This window comes from Mastigoproctus giganteus, chromosome 8 (assembly GCF_048544385.1).
Source record: "Mastigoproctus giganteus isolate SK-2022 chromosome 8, ASM4854438v1, whole genome shotgun sequence".
In the NCBI taxonomy this organism is placed as follows: Eukaryota; Metazoa; Arthropoda; class Arachnida; order Uropygi; family Thelyphonidae; genus Mastigoproctus; species Mastigoproctus giganteus.
Window position 1 is genome coordinate 170,140,129 of NC_143582.1, and position 16,031 is coordinate 170,156,159.

The window sequence follows — 16,031 nt, forward strand, 5'->3', positions numbered from 1 at the left end:
AGGCCTAATAAGTCGGGAGGCGCCTCCGTAGCCAGGTGGGAAGGAGCAGCAGTGCATAGCACACGCTTCTTGATTAGACCGGGGTTCGAGCCCGTCACCACCAAATACGGAGGATGCGGAAAGGTCAAGGAATGATCACCGCATATCCCGGAGCAATATGGCCTTAGTTGCTAATGCTCCTAAAAACCAAATAACAACATAACATAAGTCGGGCAAAATTTCGATGTTATTAAATTTAGACATGCGAGGCTATACGCTAGATAAAAGATAATAGTGTTAGTTGGCTTAGAGATTTACACGAAACCGGTAGAATTTAGGCGTTGATTAGAATTTGGCGGCATTGTTAAGGGGGTGTACTCGGTCGGTTTAGTGAGAGAGGAGGGAAGACTGAAGACCTGGGGGAAAAACAGATAGAAGAATAGGGACGATAGAGTAGGCATCCCCAAAGAGGTCAGTGGAGACGAGCTCCACCAGGCGAAGTATGGGTGGAGGCAGGGATGTAAGTGTAAGTGTTTTCAGTGTCTAACGGCACCAGGGGTTTCCCCCATCTCCGCGTTGCTTTTATTGCGGGTGTACCAGTTCACTGGGAAGGCCAGAGATTTAAAAGTGTATGGATTATGGAAGTGTGGTGTTTTGTACCGTTGTTCCTCTGGCCATTTAGCCGCTGGACCTCTTCTGAGGCCCAACGTTGCCCCACTTACGCCCCGTGGAGGCAGACCAGGTACCCGATAGTCTTTAGTTCACTCTGGCAGGTCCTGCCACCTAATTTCCTGAGATTTCAGTGGCTAGGACCTTAAAAAAAAAAAAAATAAATAATTTTTTTTTTTTTTTTTACACATATATGTATAGATATATGTGTGACATCTCTCGATTGCGTAGGGTGATGTCGCTTGAATAAGGATAGACCGAAATATGGGCGTAAGTTAATTTGGATTCATTGAATTTATGTGTGTGGGGGAATTCGCTTGTGTAAAGATAGAGGGGGGGGAGAATGAAGACTGGGGGGTTAAAGGAGGAAGGATAAGGCCAATAGAGTAGGAGGCCACAATTTGGTGTCAGCAGGGCATGCCCATGCCCTGCCAGAAGGAAGAATGGGGGTGGCGTGGAGAGGAGGAAACAGTATGACCGTCTCCTCCTCCCTGTCGGGGTCGGATAGAAAGGGCCGGACAAGGGAGCCGGCACAGGTCGCCAATATGGCGTGTGTGCAGGCTGGCTGCAGCGTGGTGGCTAAGCCAGCAGGTTCAGAACAGCATCACAACACTGGCCCCACCAGGAGGTACATCCAGGGACAAGGTCTCTACTGACTTGTTCGCAGATCGGATGAATGCCGGTGTTGGTCATGGGATCAAGGTCTCATCCAGTTTGGTCGTGGTCATGGTCCTTCTATTTCCATTTTGGGTGGTCATTGTTGGTATGTGGTCACTTTCACTGTTTGTTCTGTTATCTGGGCGTCGATGCAGTGTTGTCACTCCTGCGTATGGTGATTGTCACATTCTAGGATAGTTCGTTGGGCAGATTACATGCGCTGTCGGTCCAGCTGACAGGGTGTTCGTGTTTGGTTGCAATGCTCGTGGAAGCAAAGTCCCGTCCGATATCGTGGTACTTTGATCTTTCTGGCACAGTCGACAAAGTAATGGCACTCATGAGAGCAGAGTCCCGTCCGATGAGTTGTAGTTGTAGTCAGATCCTGCATCAGGCCTGGGGAGGTTGGGTCATTGCCCTTAGCCGGGTAAACAGCTCATGTGGAGGCAGGGATGTGTGTGTGTGTGTGTGTATACTGTGTCGGGGTGGTTCCCAGGCATATGGAGGGAGGAGACAGAGACCTGTCTCCTCCCTCCCCTGCCTTGGGATGGGGTTTTAAAGGGAACCCGGTTAGAGTACCCAGTTCAGGTCGCCAATGGCGTGTCGGCAGCAAAGCCGCAGAATGTCTTTGTCGGTGATGATTGTCATGTCCATGTAGTCGAATCCGGTAAGAAGGTCAAGCTACCCATCCCGCTCTGGGAGTGGGATATGTTAGCTGGCAGCGGGAACCCACCAGGCGAAGGGATGGGAGACACACACACATTTACTTCATTCATAATCTGCATTCTCACTCTACTCGCATTCTTTTTTTTTTTTATTACTTTTTTCTTATTTTATAATTTTTTTTCCCCTAAGAATAGTTGAGAGTGAAGGAAAGAGATATTACAGAAGTACGTAGACAAAAAAAAAATATATATATATACGGTATATAGGGGTCCGCAAACTTTTTTAAAGGGGTCCGTAAATCTCAGTACTGTAGTTTGGGAACCGCTGGTTTAAGACGTCTACGTCAGAAAGTCAAGGGGTTAAATTGGGAAGATCGATAGGCCTACTTGTTTTGTGCCGCAATAGTGTGACCTTGTTTGTTTAGGATGGAGGACGAGGTTAAACATTAAAGAAGTAGAAAACTTTGTAAAAGTGTAGGTGGTTTATGATAATATCGCTGCTCCGCTTTGTTATTGATGGTGCCACCTGGTGATTACTTAACACAATTTCTTTTGTGAAGTACAAAATCTTCCTCGGAGAACATGTTGATAGTTAGACCACATGATATGAAACACACCCTGCGACCTGAGAGGCTCTTTATCTTTTACTAAAATTTCATGCAGATGAAACTGCTCCACTTTCCTTGCAACTAGTATAGATTAGTTCTCTGGGCCAAGGGGTGGGAGTGAGCTCTAGTTTAAAACCTTTAAGACATAGAACAGGTGGAAGGAGATCATTAAGAACGAAAATTCAGTTAATGAAATAAATCGATCTCACGTCTTTGCGGAAAATTATTGATTGTATTTGCTCCAGCTCATCACTGGTGTGTATCGTCTTATGTTTCTACTGGCTTTCCTTACTTCCAAATGTGCTTATAGGAAGTTGATTCCAAAAACTTCACGGATTTCAGTATACTACATCACCAAACGCAGAACTACTTTAAAATACTAAGTTAATTGGCGATACGTTTCGAAATTCACCCAAGAATAAACAGTATTTTAATTGGGCTAAAAGGTTGGATTTTTTTTTGTAAAATTCTATAATTTTGATCCAATAAACTAAGTTATTATATAGTCGTCATCTACCAGATGAGTCTAAAATAGGGTATGACATAATTCCAATTTTTTTTCCTTAAAATAATCTTTTTTTTTAATTTTTTATTTTGATGTCTTGGTTGATTTATTAACACTTGTACTCAAGACTAATACTCAAGATTTCTAAGAGGTACAAGCTAAAGGTTATAATGATTTATGCACCAACATCGAGCCACGATGATGAAGAGGTTGAAGAAATGTACACCGAAATTGAGAGTCTTCTAGATGAGCAGAATACCCACTACACTATTATTATAGGGAACTTCAATGCTAAGGTTGGAAAAAGACAAAACAGCTCAGAAAGGGGAACTATAGGAAATTTTGGAATTGGTGAAAGAAATGAAAGAGGTGAAAGACTTGTGGAATTTGCAGAATATCAAGGATTGTCAGTAATGAACACTTTTTTCAAGAAAAGGGTGAACAGAAAGTGGACAGAGAAGAGCCAAAATGGATTAACAACTAATGAAATCGACTTCATCCTCACTAAAGAAGATATACAGTATTGTGAATGATTTTACCATCCTGAATAAGGTAAATGTTGGAAGTGATCACAGAATGGTAAGATGCACACTTGATATAGATGTAGGAAAGGAAAGGAAAAAACTGACTCGAGTAAATAATACGAAGATCTTTGAGATAACAGAAGAGGAGAAAGAGCAGTATGTACTGGAACTTAAGAACAAGTTTGAGCTTCTGCAGACTGCTCAGGACCAAGATATTGACGAGGAATATTATAACTTTCTGAAAGTGATAAAGCCCAAGAAACCTATAGGGAAAAACGAAATCCAAAGAAGAAAAAAGAGCAAGAAACACTTGTTATGATGAACCGAAGGCGACAAATGAAGAGCAAGATAAACACTGACAAGGATAAAATTGAGTATACTGAGTTATGCAAAGCCATTAGAAAGAGGCTCAGAGAGAACATAAGAAGATTTAACACACGAAAAGTAGAACAGCATTAAGGGAAAACAAAGGACTTAAATCAGCAGCCATGAGCATTAATACAGAAAGACCAAATGATACTGAAACTGAAGAATAGCGATGGTGTACTTATAAATAGCAGAGAAGGCATTATTCAAATAGCAGAAGACTACTATAGAGAATTATACAAGGAGCGAGGGAATGATGCCAGCAGTGGGGAAGATGGATCGCAAATTAGCAACACATACGACATACCCGATATTCTTCCTGATGAGGTAGAACAGGCGTTGAAGAAAATGAAGAATCAGAAAGGAATCAGAAAGCCCCGGGGGGGGGAGATGAAGTTACTGTAGAGTTGCTAAAATTGGGAGGAAGAGACATAACACAAAAACTGGCAAGGCTCTTCACAAAATGCATTAGAAAAGGTGTGACGCCTAAGCAGTGGAATAATGCAATCATAGTTTTGCTGCATAAGAAAGGAGATAAATCAGAAATTGGAAATTATAGACTAATTAGCTTGTTATCCCACATCTACAAGTTGTTCACAAGGGTCATTACTAACAGATTAAAAAGAATACTTGATGAGAATCAACCGAAAGAGCAAGCTGGCTTTAGGACAGGATTCTCAGCAATGGATCACCTTCACGTGATATCACAGCTAATGGAGAAAGCAAATGAATATAAAACACCATTATGCCTGGCATCTGTGGATTATGAAAAGGCATTTGACTCCATACAGCTTAAGACAATGTTTCGGGCACTGGAAAGACAAGACATAGATACCCCATATATTATGATTTTGAAGAAAATATATGAGAACGCTACCTCCTTTATTAGACTAGACAAAGACAGTAGCAAATTTAAAATCGAGAAAGGAGTTCGACAAGTTTCGGAGATACAATATCTCCGAAACTGTTTACTGCTGCTCTTAAGGAAGCTTTCAGAAGATTAGACTGGTCGCAGAAAGGAGTCAATGTCAATGGAGAGTACCTAAACCATTTACGATTTGCAGATGACATTGTGGTCATAAGCCACGATCCCAAAGAATTAGAGGAAAATCTTAATCAGTTATACACAGTTAGTAAGCATTTTGGACTAAAGATGAATATGGCTAAAACAAAAGTAATGATGAACAAGTATGCCACAGAAAGGGACATAATGATTGAAGGAGCAGTAATTGAAAAGGTGGAGTCATATACTTATCTGGGACAAGTTATTAGCTGTAATAATGATAAATGGCTGGAAGTCAAGAGAAGAATAAATTTTGGATGGATAGCATTCAGGAAATATAGTCACATACTGAAGAGCAATATCCCAGTTTGTCTGAAACGTAAAATAATGAACCAATGTATACCCCCCACCATGACTTATGGAAGTGAAACTTGGGCACTCACCAAAAGAATGGAAGAGAAGCTGAGAACTACACAGCGAAGAATGGAACGAATTATATTGGGAATCAGACTGTTAGATAAGAAGGGAAACATGTGGATTAGGCAGTAAACTCAAGTAAAGGACATTATTATCAAAACTAAAGAACTAAAATGGTCTTGGGTAGGACACATAGCTCGAAGACATGATGACAGATGGACTAAGAAAATAACAGAATGGTACCCAAGAGAAGCTAGAAGAAAACCTAGAAGACAACGGCGGAGATGGATAGCTGAAATTCATGAGTTTATAGGTAGTAAATGGATGGCCATTGCACAAAACAGAAGGGACTGGAAAGTTGCTGGAGAGGCCTTCATCCTGCAGTGGATTGAAAATGGTTGATGATGATATCTGTAGGTTTTGTCCCTCAGATGCGTGGTGAGTCTATAGGCCAAGGGGTGGGAGCAAAACTATACTAAAACTATAGTGGGGGCTTAGCTCCCAAATGTATCCACTGTACTGAAATAAAAATAAAAAAAAAAAAAAAATATATATATATATAAAATACATATTCGCAATATTCTTATTTGTTCTTCACTGCTCAGAATTTATTTTTAGAAATCCCTCTTGGTTAATGAAATTTTTCTCGCAAAATTTGGCAAATCGACTTGATCTTGTTTAAATCAGTTTTGTTTACAGCTATTTATCGGGCATCGAATATCTGTGCTGATACATGCAGTTTTTTTTTTTTTTTTTTACATTAATTCAGCTTTTAATTCTCTTCATCCAGTTGCATTATTGTTTTTGTTAGAAAAATGTTATCTCTATTGGGCAACTCAGTATTACAAATTTTGCTAAATAGATCATTCCCTCTCCCTCCAAATATACTTTTAGTGACTATAGGCATTCCTGCAGGTGGTAGGTACTCTTTCCACAGTTTTATTTTCAGCCATTCTTATTTCATTTATGAGATCACAAAAATTTTATTACGTATGCTGATGTTTATGGTCTTAATGTTTAAGATAATAATTGTAGTTTTCATTCTGTACTTCATTCTACAAAACATCGGTAAACAGATATATTAGATAGTCGAATATTTATCAGTTTTGGATTAATTATCAATCCTGATAATTAGCACAAGAAAATATCTAAATATCTAAACTTGAGTTTAAATTCTTCTCGTTCACTAGGTGTGTCCTCTAATAATAAAGTAATAGCAAGTCGGACATTTCTAGTAGTAATTCTAGACCAAAACCTGTCAATAAGAGAGCATTGTTTCTCAGTTCAGAAATCTTTAATGTGAACGTGTTGAAATCTTCAATTGAACCTTTGTAAAGTTCAGAAACTCAGTTTTTGCCGTAAATATTTCTTATATTTTATTCATTCAATGAGCTGTTTACCAACCAATCTCATATTAAAGGTGTCAATAGTACGAAATTTTAGATTTTGAAATGGCTAAACCGTAAGATGAGGTTTCTCTGTATACAGTATCTAGGATCCAGCTAGTTGTTATAATATAAAATAGCGAATATCCTAATAGCGCTTGGCAACTTCTTGCAGTGAAATGCCTTATCAAACGACTTTATGGTAGTATGGATGGCAGTGTCCCTATATGGGAGATCATTGGCTTGAGTTTTTTTTTTTTTAAATGCTTCGTACATGCCATCCCTCTTCTAGTGGTGACTTTTACACTCCAGTTGGCTTTCATTTTCTGGTCACACAGACCGAGATGCTGAAGTTTTTGCAATTGTACTTATATATTTATTTATTCAAGTAAAGGAAAAGGAAAGGTTACATCCACCCCTAGACAGCAAAGAATTGCTAGGAGGGTAAACATAACTATAGCAGATTAACAATATATACATTAATATAACGGATACAGATCAAATAAATCACAGCAGCGAAGACGATATTCGAGATAAATGTTCAAAATAAATTCCGCATCCCTCGAAGCACTGTGCGGGAGAGCCGGAAAGTTGTAGAAAGCTGTCCGGAACTGGAAGGGAAGCGCAGTTTGTCCTCACAGAAGCCTACAGAGAGCGAAAGAGACCTGGAACATCTAAAATTCCAACATTGCGTAGGTGTCCGCATTGTTGGCCACGAGAGAAAGGCTCCATTGGAGAAGAGATCATCGCCAAGTTTTGATCTGAGGTGCCTGGAGGACTATTCACCTCGACCATGTACTTAAGGGTTGTTTGTGATAAAAAGATCAAACGTGTTGGCTGTGCGGCTAGGATTGTCTGGTATTCTGGTTGGAATTACCAATCATCTCGCACAGATGTTTCATTTACCAATCATCTCGCACAGATGTTTCATTTACCTACAAGAATACCAGACAATCCTAACCGCACAGCCAACACGCTTTATCTTTTTCTCACAAACAACCGTTAAGTACACGGTCGAGGTGAATAGTCCTCCAGGCACCTCAGATCACTATTTGGTGATGATCTCTTCTCCAATGGATTTCTCTTGTGGCCATTCTCAACCTCGTGATGTTTCTCATTACAAGAATGCAAAATGGAATTTGCGAGATTTCTATTCTTCGTTGGTTGAATTTAAAACAGATTACTGTTTTAAATCTTTTGATGCCAACGTTTGCTCAGATTGTGTTAGTAAGATTATTCTTGTAGGGTTGAATTCCTTTATTCCAAACTCTATTTTAAAATCTCGTCGTTTATCTAAACTTTGGTTTTTCAATAAATGTGCTAAGACTGTTCAAGATAAGAATGTTACATATTGCAATTGGCTTGCATCCAAATCTCCAAGTTAATTTTCTGCCTATACCAAAGCTCGCAACAATTGTAAAGCAGTTATTAATCAGTCCAAACTAGATTTTTAACAGGCTAAAAGTATAAAACTAGCTTCCTAGCCTCCTCTGAATGTTCGACTACCACCCTGTCTAAATGGTAGTCGAACATTCTGGTCTCTTGCCAAAGCTTGGCTGAAACTTTTGCCCATCTCTGTCCCAACCTCTGTCAAAATCGGATGGTTCTATTGCCACCTCAGCTAAAGATAAAGCTGGCCTGCTATCATCCTACTTTTCGTCTAATTCGTGTACTGATGGTTTGGTGAAACATCTCCTACCATTCCCAGTACATTCCATTCGATGCCTCCTGGGGGGGGGGTCTTCCATCAAAAGGATGTCAGAAGAATTTTGAACAGTCTTGATGTCAAGAAAGCTCCAGTTCCCAGTTCCTGATGGTATTTCTCCACGCATTCTCAAAACTTCTGTTTCTGAGCTTACTTCTGTTCTCTTCTGTGTCGCCTCTTTATACTTTTTTATTCCACAGGTGCCTCCCTTTTGCTTGCTTTGAAATTTATTTATAACCAGCCAGTTCCTAAAAAAGGTGACAAATCACTCCCATCCAATTATCGTCCCATTGCACTTATTTCTATACTTTCTAAATGGCGAAATCCATTAACCGCCAACTCCTAAACTATCTAGAATCCTTCCATCCGATCAATTATCGTCAGTATGGATTCCATCAGTGCCGATTTACTGGTGATATACTGGCTTATGTTACCCATCTGTGGAAAAGTTTGATGAAACTCAAGCAGTCTCTCTTGACATTCAAAGGCTTTTGATCGCGTTTGACATGAAGGTCCTCTGAATAAGCTTCCTTCTTATGGTTTTTTCCAACTGTTTTTTTGTAATTGGGTATCCAGTTTTATCTTTGGCAGCTCACTGCGGGTGGTTGTAGACGGCTCTATGATTTCTCCTCTCCACTAATGCTGGTGTTCTCCAGGGTTTGGTTCCTTTTCTCATTCTTTTCTTCTTGTATTTTAAAAACCTACTTCCGTAAATTCTATTCATAGTTTTGCTGACAATAGCACATTGCATTCCACCTTCCAGTTTGAGACCCCTTGCCGTGAACAAACAGCTTCAAATTCTCGAATATCCACTACCAATTCCTTAAATGCTGATCTCTCTCTCTCTCTCTCTCTCTCTCTCTCTCTCTCTCTCTCTCTCTCTCTCTCTCTCTCTCTCTCTCTCTCTCCAGGTAATTCTCCAGTGGGAGAAAGATAACATAGTTGATTTCAATCCTTCTAAAACTCAGCCCTGTCTTATATCTCGTATAAAGGATTCTTCTGCTCCTCTGCTTATTTTCGATGACACTCAGATTTCTAGACAAGATCACATATCTTTATTAGGGATTATCCGATCTTCTAATCTCTCAAGAGAGATTAGAAGACAGGATATTCTTGCTTTTCTCTTTCACCCATGGCGTTACATTTCTTCCAAACAGCTGCTCACTCTGTACAAATCTCAAATCCCCCCTACCATGGAATATTGTTCACACATCTGGGGCGGTGCCCCCAAACCTCTCTCAGGTTTCTAGACCCATTCAAAAGAGTGCAGTTAGGTTAATTAAAGACCCATCTGTAACAGTCTCTCCACTCACTGTTTCATAAACCTTCTGTTTCTGCTGCATGCCTTTTCTATAAATACATACTTCCATTGGCACTGCACTTCTGAATTGGCTGCTTTAATTCTCTCTCTCTCTCTCTCTCTCTCTCTCTCTCTCTCTCTCTCTCTCTCTCTCTCTCTCTCTCTCTCGTGGCTCGCTCTTTCTTCCAAACCAGTCGAAACATGTGCTGCAACCATTCAGCATCCTTTAACTGTCCAACTTCAAATTCACTGAACTTATTTTCCCTCCTCCTCATTTATCGCTTCTTCCTTTGTTGGCGCCTCCGTAGCCAGGTGGGCAAGAGCAGTAGTGCGTAGCACACGCTTCTTGATTAGACTGGGGTTCGAGCCCGTGACCACCAAATACGGAGGATGCGGAAAGGTCAGGGAATGACCACCGCATATCCCCGGAGCAATATGGCCTTAGTTGCTAATGCTCCTAAAAACCAAATAACAAACAAACAACATCTTCCTTCACATGTATCTCCGCAGATTGAAATTTTCAATCTGCAAAAATTCAAGTCTAATGTCAACAAATATCTTCTTTCATCTTCTTAACCTTCAACCCATGCACGGTACTAAGTACTGGAGGTTCTAATACTTGTCGTGCTTGGGATGTTCATTAAGATGTGGTAATTTTTCTCCTTCTACGTGACCCAGAGGATTGTAACGGAGAATGATATTGATGTCGAGTTGTGGATGGTTCTAGTTCCCTGTAGAAGAGAGAGAGAGAGAGAGAGAGAGAGAGAGAGAGAGAGAGAGAGAGAGAGAGAGAGAGAGAGGTCGTCATATTAGCGGTATGTGACTTTGATATTTTGCATAAATTTATGCATGTAAAAGGCTATTCATTAGTGGTGTCTGTTGTATATTTTTTTTTTTTTTTGTCAGTAAATGGAATTTATATGCATGTATAATTTCTTTTAAGTCCCCCATGATTTTTCGACCATGTTTCAGCCTGAAAACATAATGGTAACTGCCCATGATCTGAAGTTTTACAGTTAATTTTGCAATTAATTTTTCAATAATTTTACAGTAAATTGCATTCACATGCGGTCCTATAGTGTTAAAGGATTAATCCTTTAACAATTCAGCAACTCATACTTTCTCTTTCCTCTGGTTGATCAAGAACAATATGTTTCTAAATCCTTCTGAAATTTTATCTCAAAACGCATCTGCCTAGACAATTGGAGAATAATGAAAACTTAAACACTTCAATCTGCGTAGAGTAAAATCTGCCCTTAACTTCTTAAAGGAATACAGATAATGTTCTGACGTTTCGTAGTAATTCTGTACCATTTTTCTAATTGCTGAATTGTCTTTATTACATTGTCAACTTTACACTTTCTTTTGTCGGTTGAATACTTGGATTTTCGCTATTCTCCATTTCTTAGTCGCTCCGTGACAGTATAGTGTATTTGTTATTCGTTTGTAGAGGCCTGGATTCGAGTCACATGGTAAACTGGAAGAATTTCTAAAGGCTTCTTCAATCGGGGCTGTAGTTAGCCGATCCTAGGCGGAGGGAATAGGGGTTTTCCCCGTGAGTTATTCGGGGATTTTCAGTCTACAAAACATACAAATTCGGCACGTGAATATACACTTATACAGACATAATATACACGGCACAATATGATCTAAGTCACTGACGCACCTAAAATCCTACAACAACAACATTTTTATTTATTTGCACACTTTTCCAGTAACACACACACACACACACACACACACACACACACACACACACACACACACACACACACACACACACACACTTGCACATGAAAGCAAAATCCTTCCATTTTAACATACTAATTCATAGCTGACAACACTTTGGTGCATTGCTCAGCCATCTCTTGGTCGCTATCGTGACTAAGACAGGCGAGAAATTTCACTGTTACGATTGACTCCAGTCTCACCTACCTAATGAGAGAATTCTTACCGTGATGTGGCTTAAATTTACTTTGCTCTTCTTTTGCCCATTTGGTTTCTTCAGTCTCCATGTTAATTTTTTTAGTAGTGCAGCGCCCCTAGTATAGACAACGCAACTGAAACATGCCGGTCAGTAAACCCGAAGTGTTCTCGTACAAGACAATGTTTGATTTTGTTTTAAACAGAAAAATATATACAATTTTAAAAGCGTCTTTTGGACTGTTCTTTAAATTCAGTGAAATACTGTAATCACAATATTAATTTAAATTTTCTCTTTATTTCTTCGTATATCTTGTTCTGTTTTTACTTCGTTGTTTTATATTTTCGACATCATTTTTTGCCTGACTGCATAAGGGGCTTGTCATTCAATTTATGTAGAAAGTCTTCAGCCCACAAGTAGCAAAGTGGACGCTGTGTAGGCTCTAAATGGAGAGAAAGAACAATAGAGAAAGACATCCAACGTTGTAGGTGTCTTTTGGGAAGATAACAAGGAACGTGGGAGTTTCTTATTGCTGTTTTTTAGCGAGTAGGAGATACATCCATTTTATTCAAGTCTTGAACCCTGGGAACAAAGAGATTAAAGAACGTTACGGAAGTTGATGAATTGTGAAACTATCGCACGGTTTAGATAACGTGCATTAAAGCACCCCGTTGAGAAGGAATATTCCCCTCTTCTTTCTTTTATTGGAAGGTTCAGTGAAAGCTGTGGTTCTGAATTCTTCGTACTGGTAGGAAATACTTAGTAGATCACCTCTTACTATAAGAGGCATGCAGAATTGTGAAGAGTATGATATTGAAGATCCTAATAGTCTACAAGGACTGTTAGATGGCTGTCGTTTATCAGATTTAAGCTCTTGTCTGTTATAAAAATGAAACTAGTGACATCTTTAGATGTGGCTTTTAAGGTAAATGATCTAAAAATGTTCAGCTAGGAAAAATATAGTTTAAAACGTTATAATAGTTTAAAACATTTTTTATGCATGCTGCAAAAGTTTGAAGTGTATTCAAAAATTCCTATAGATCGTAATCGTAATTATAATTTTAATTATTATTTTAATTTTTATTAATTTCCTCCTTTCCTCCATATATAGAAATTCGCTTAATTTCAAATTTTCAAGTGAATAAAAATATATTTTTTTTTCATGAATTTCATGAAAAATCAGAAGATTTCACGAATAGGTTATGCATTTCAACTGTACGTTTTACGAAACATGGTCCCCGCCCAGTGGGAGGATCGCATTTGAATTCCTAAAGAAACCAAACACTTAAAAGTTTAGTAATGCTATCAAGAATTAAGGTTATTATTATATTAAAACCACTCTTATGCCACGCGAAAATTAAAAATATAGTTTATTAGGCTGTTCGCCTACGTTACTATACTCTAATAAGACGTTTCGGATATCTTACCGATACCCATCATCAGACAAAGCTGTTGGGGGAACAGAAAAATAGAGTTACAAATTTGAATATTTTAGAATATTACAATTACCAATTACAGTTACCAGTTTACAATTACAATATTACCATTTACAAATTATGGTTGTAGAGTATTAATTTTTTAAGTTACAGTTACAATATTAAACAGGAAATCTAAGATAATTACAAAGAGATTAAATTCTTACCTGCTGACAAGACACCTCTTGCGATGCTCCCAGAAAATGGGTATGCATATAAGCAAGAGGCCTACCAGCAGTTAATTTATAGAAGAGGGATTAACTCCATTAGCCAATAGGACAGTGCCAAATTTTTATTCCTATATCTTTTTCTATTTTTCTGTTCCCCCAACAGCTTTGTCTGACGATGGGTATGATACCCGAAAAGTTTTATTAATGTATAGTAACCTAGGCGAACAGCCTAATAAGCTATATTGTTAATTGTCACTTGGTATAAGGGTGGTTTTAATATAATAATAACCTTAATAGAAAACAACCGAGTAACGTTCTTCTTATTCTTCTTCTTCTTTCAATCACATAGCTCCCTGAGGAGCTGTTGTGGGCACCAACAAATTCCTCCAATTGCATCACCCCCTACTAACCCTTAGAAGTGCGTAAAAGCTGTATTCCTCTCAACCCACATCAATGTACAGTATAATTCTTCGCAACCCTTGAATCACAGTTCAGTAACGGCTTCACAGTTCAGGCAATCCCATACAGTACTAATAGTAATCGTGGCATGTGATGCAAGAAAGCAAGCGTATGAGCTTATGTAGAATCAGCCAAAAAAAAAAAAAAAAAAATTCACACAACCACTCCCTCTAAATGTTTGTCCAGTTCCTCCTTAAATTTATTTAACCTATCAACTTCCACAACGACGAATGGAAGTTTGTTTCAGCAATTAACCACCCGCTGGCTAAAGCAAATTTCCGCACATCTATTCTACAGCTGTCTTTCCTCAATTTGAATTTATGTCCCCTTAGGTTCGTAATCTGAACAAGTAGAAGAATCCCATCAGAATTCAGCGTGCTCAACCCATTCAAGGCCTTATACACCTCAGTCAGATCACCTCGTAGGTGCCTAGTCTCTAGCCGCTACAATTTGCAGAACTTAAGCCTCTCTTGGTAAGAGAGGCTTAAGTTAGTATTAGTATTAGTAACGGCCGCATGGTGCAAGAAAGCCTATGGCTTATGCTGCACCAGCCAAAAAAAAAAAAAAAAAAAAAAAATCTGAACAAAACAATGATAAAAATAAAATAAAATAAATAACTAAATAATAATAATTAATAAAAAAAAGGAAATTACACCTATCATCCTATGCGCTTCCCTTACCCGAAAGTACTATCGAGATGACCTTTGAATTTCCCCAAACTGTCGGCCTCTACCACGCATGAAGGCAACTTATTCCAGTAATTTATAACTCGCTGGCTAAAATAAAACTTCCTGCAGTCCAATCTAAACATTTCCCCCCGTAACTTGAATTTATGTCCCCTAGTTCTACCATCATTTATAATCTTGAAAATTTTGTCCTCATTCTTTTTCCTAATGCCTCTCAGAGCCTTAAACACCTCAATCAAATCTCCTCTAAAGTGTCTAGTTTCCAAACTCTGCAACCCACATATTCGAAGTCTTTCTTCATAAGGACGCCCTTTTGCCGATCTCACCAGGCGAGTTGCCCTTCTTTGCACCCTTTCAAGAAGCTCGATGTCTTTCTTTAGGTGCGGTCTCCATACTTGAACACAGTATTCCAAGTGTGGTCTGACATAAGCCTTATATAATGGGATTATCACGTCCCTATCTCTACTTGCAAAAGTTCGATAGATCATCGATAGGACACCATGGGCCTTCCTTGCAGCCTGTTTACAATGCTCAGAGAATTTCATGTCTGACCGTATCGTAACACCCAGGTCCCTTTCCTCCAGTACTGGGGCGCCTCCGTAGCCAGGTGGGAAGGAGCAGCAGTGCGTAGCCCACGCTTCTTGATTAGACCGGGGTTCGAGCCCGTCACCACCAAATACGGAGGATGCGGAAAGGTCAGGGAATGACCACCGCATATCCTGGAGCAATATGGCCTTAGTTGCTAATGCTCCTAAAAACCAAATAACTAACTAACTAACTCCAGTACTGGGTTTAGTTGAACTCCACCAAGTGAATAAGTTTTTTTGCGATTACTGTTTCCCAGGTGTAATACCTTACACTTTGTTGGATTAAAGCACAGCTGCCATTTATCTGACCATTCCTGAAGCCTATCTAGGTCTCTCTGAAGAAGCTCAGCTTGACAGTGATCATTAACTATTCTACCAATTTTAACATCATCTGCAAATTTAGACATCACGCCCTCTATCCCTTCATCAATGTCGTTTATGAAAATTAAAAACAACAGGGGTCCTAATACTGATCCTTGGGAACCCCACTTCGTACATCAACCCAATCTGAGGAATAGCCATTTATCACAACCCTCTGCCTCCTGCCCTGAAGCCATCCTTCTATCCATCTAAGTTAGGCGCCTCCGTAGCCAGGTGGGAAGGAGCAGCAGTGCGTAGCACACGCTTCTTGATTAGACCGGGGTTCAAACCCGTCACCACCAAATACGGAGTATGCGGAAAGGTCAGGGAATGACCACCGCATATTCCCGGAGCAATATGGCCTTAGTTGCTAATGCTCCTAAAAACCAAATAGCAACAACAACATCTAAGGATTTTCCCAGTGATTCCAACCTGTTCCAGCTTATAAAGCAATCGCTCATGTGGGACTGAGTCAAAAGCTTTGCTGAAATCTAAATAAACAATGTCGAAATTATTCACTAAATCCAGCTCGTGAGTGACCCTTTCGAAATAGCGAACCAGATTTGTTAAACATGATTTTCCCTTTACAA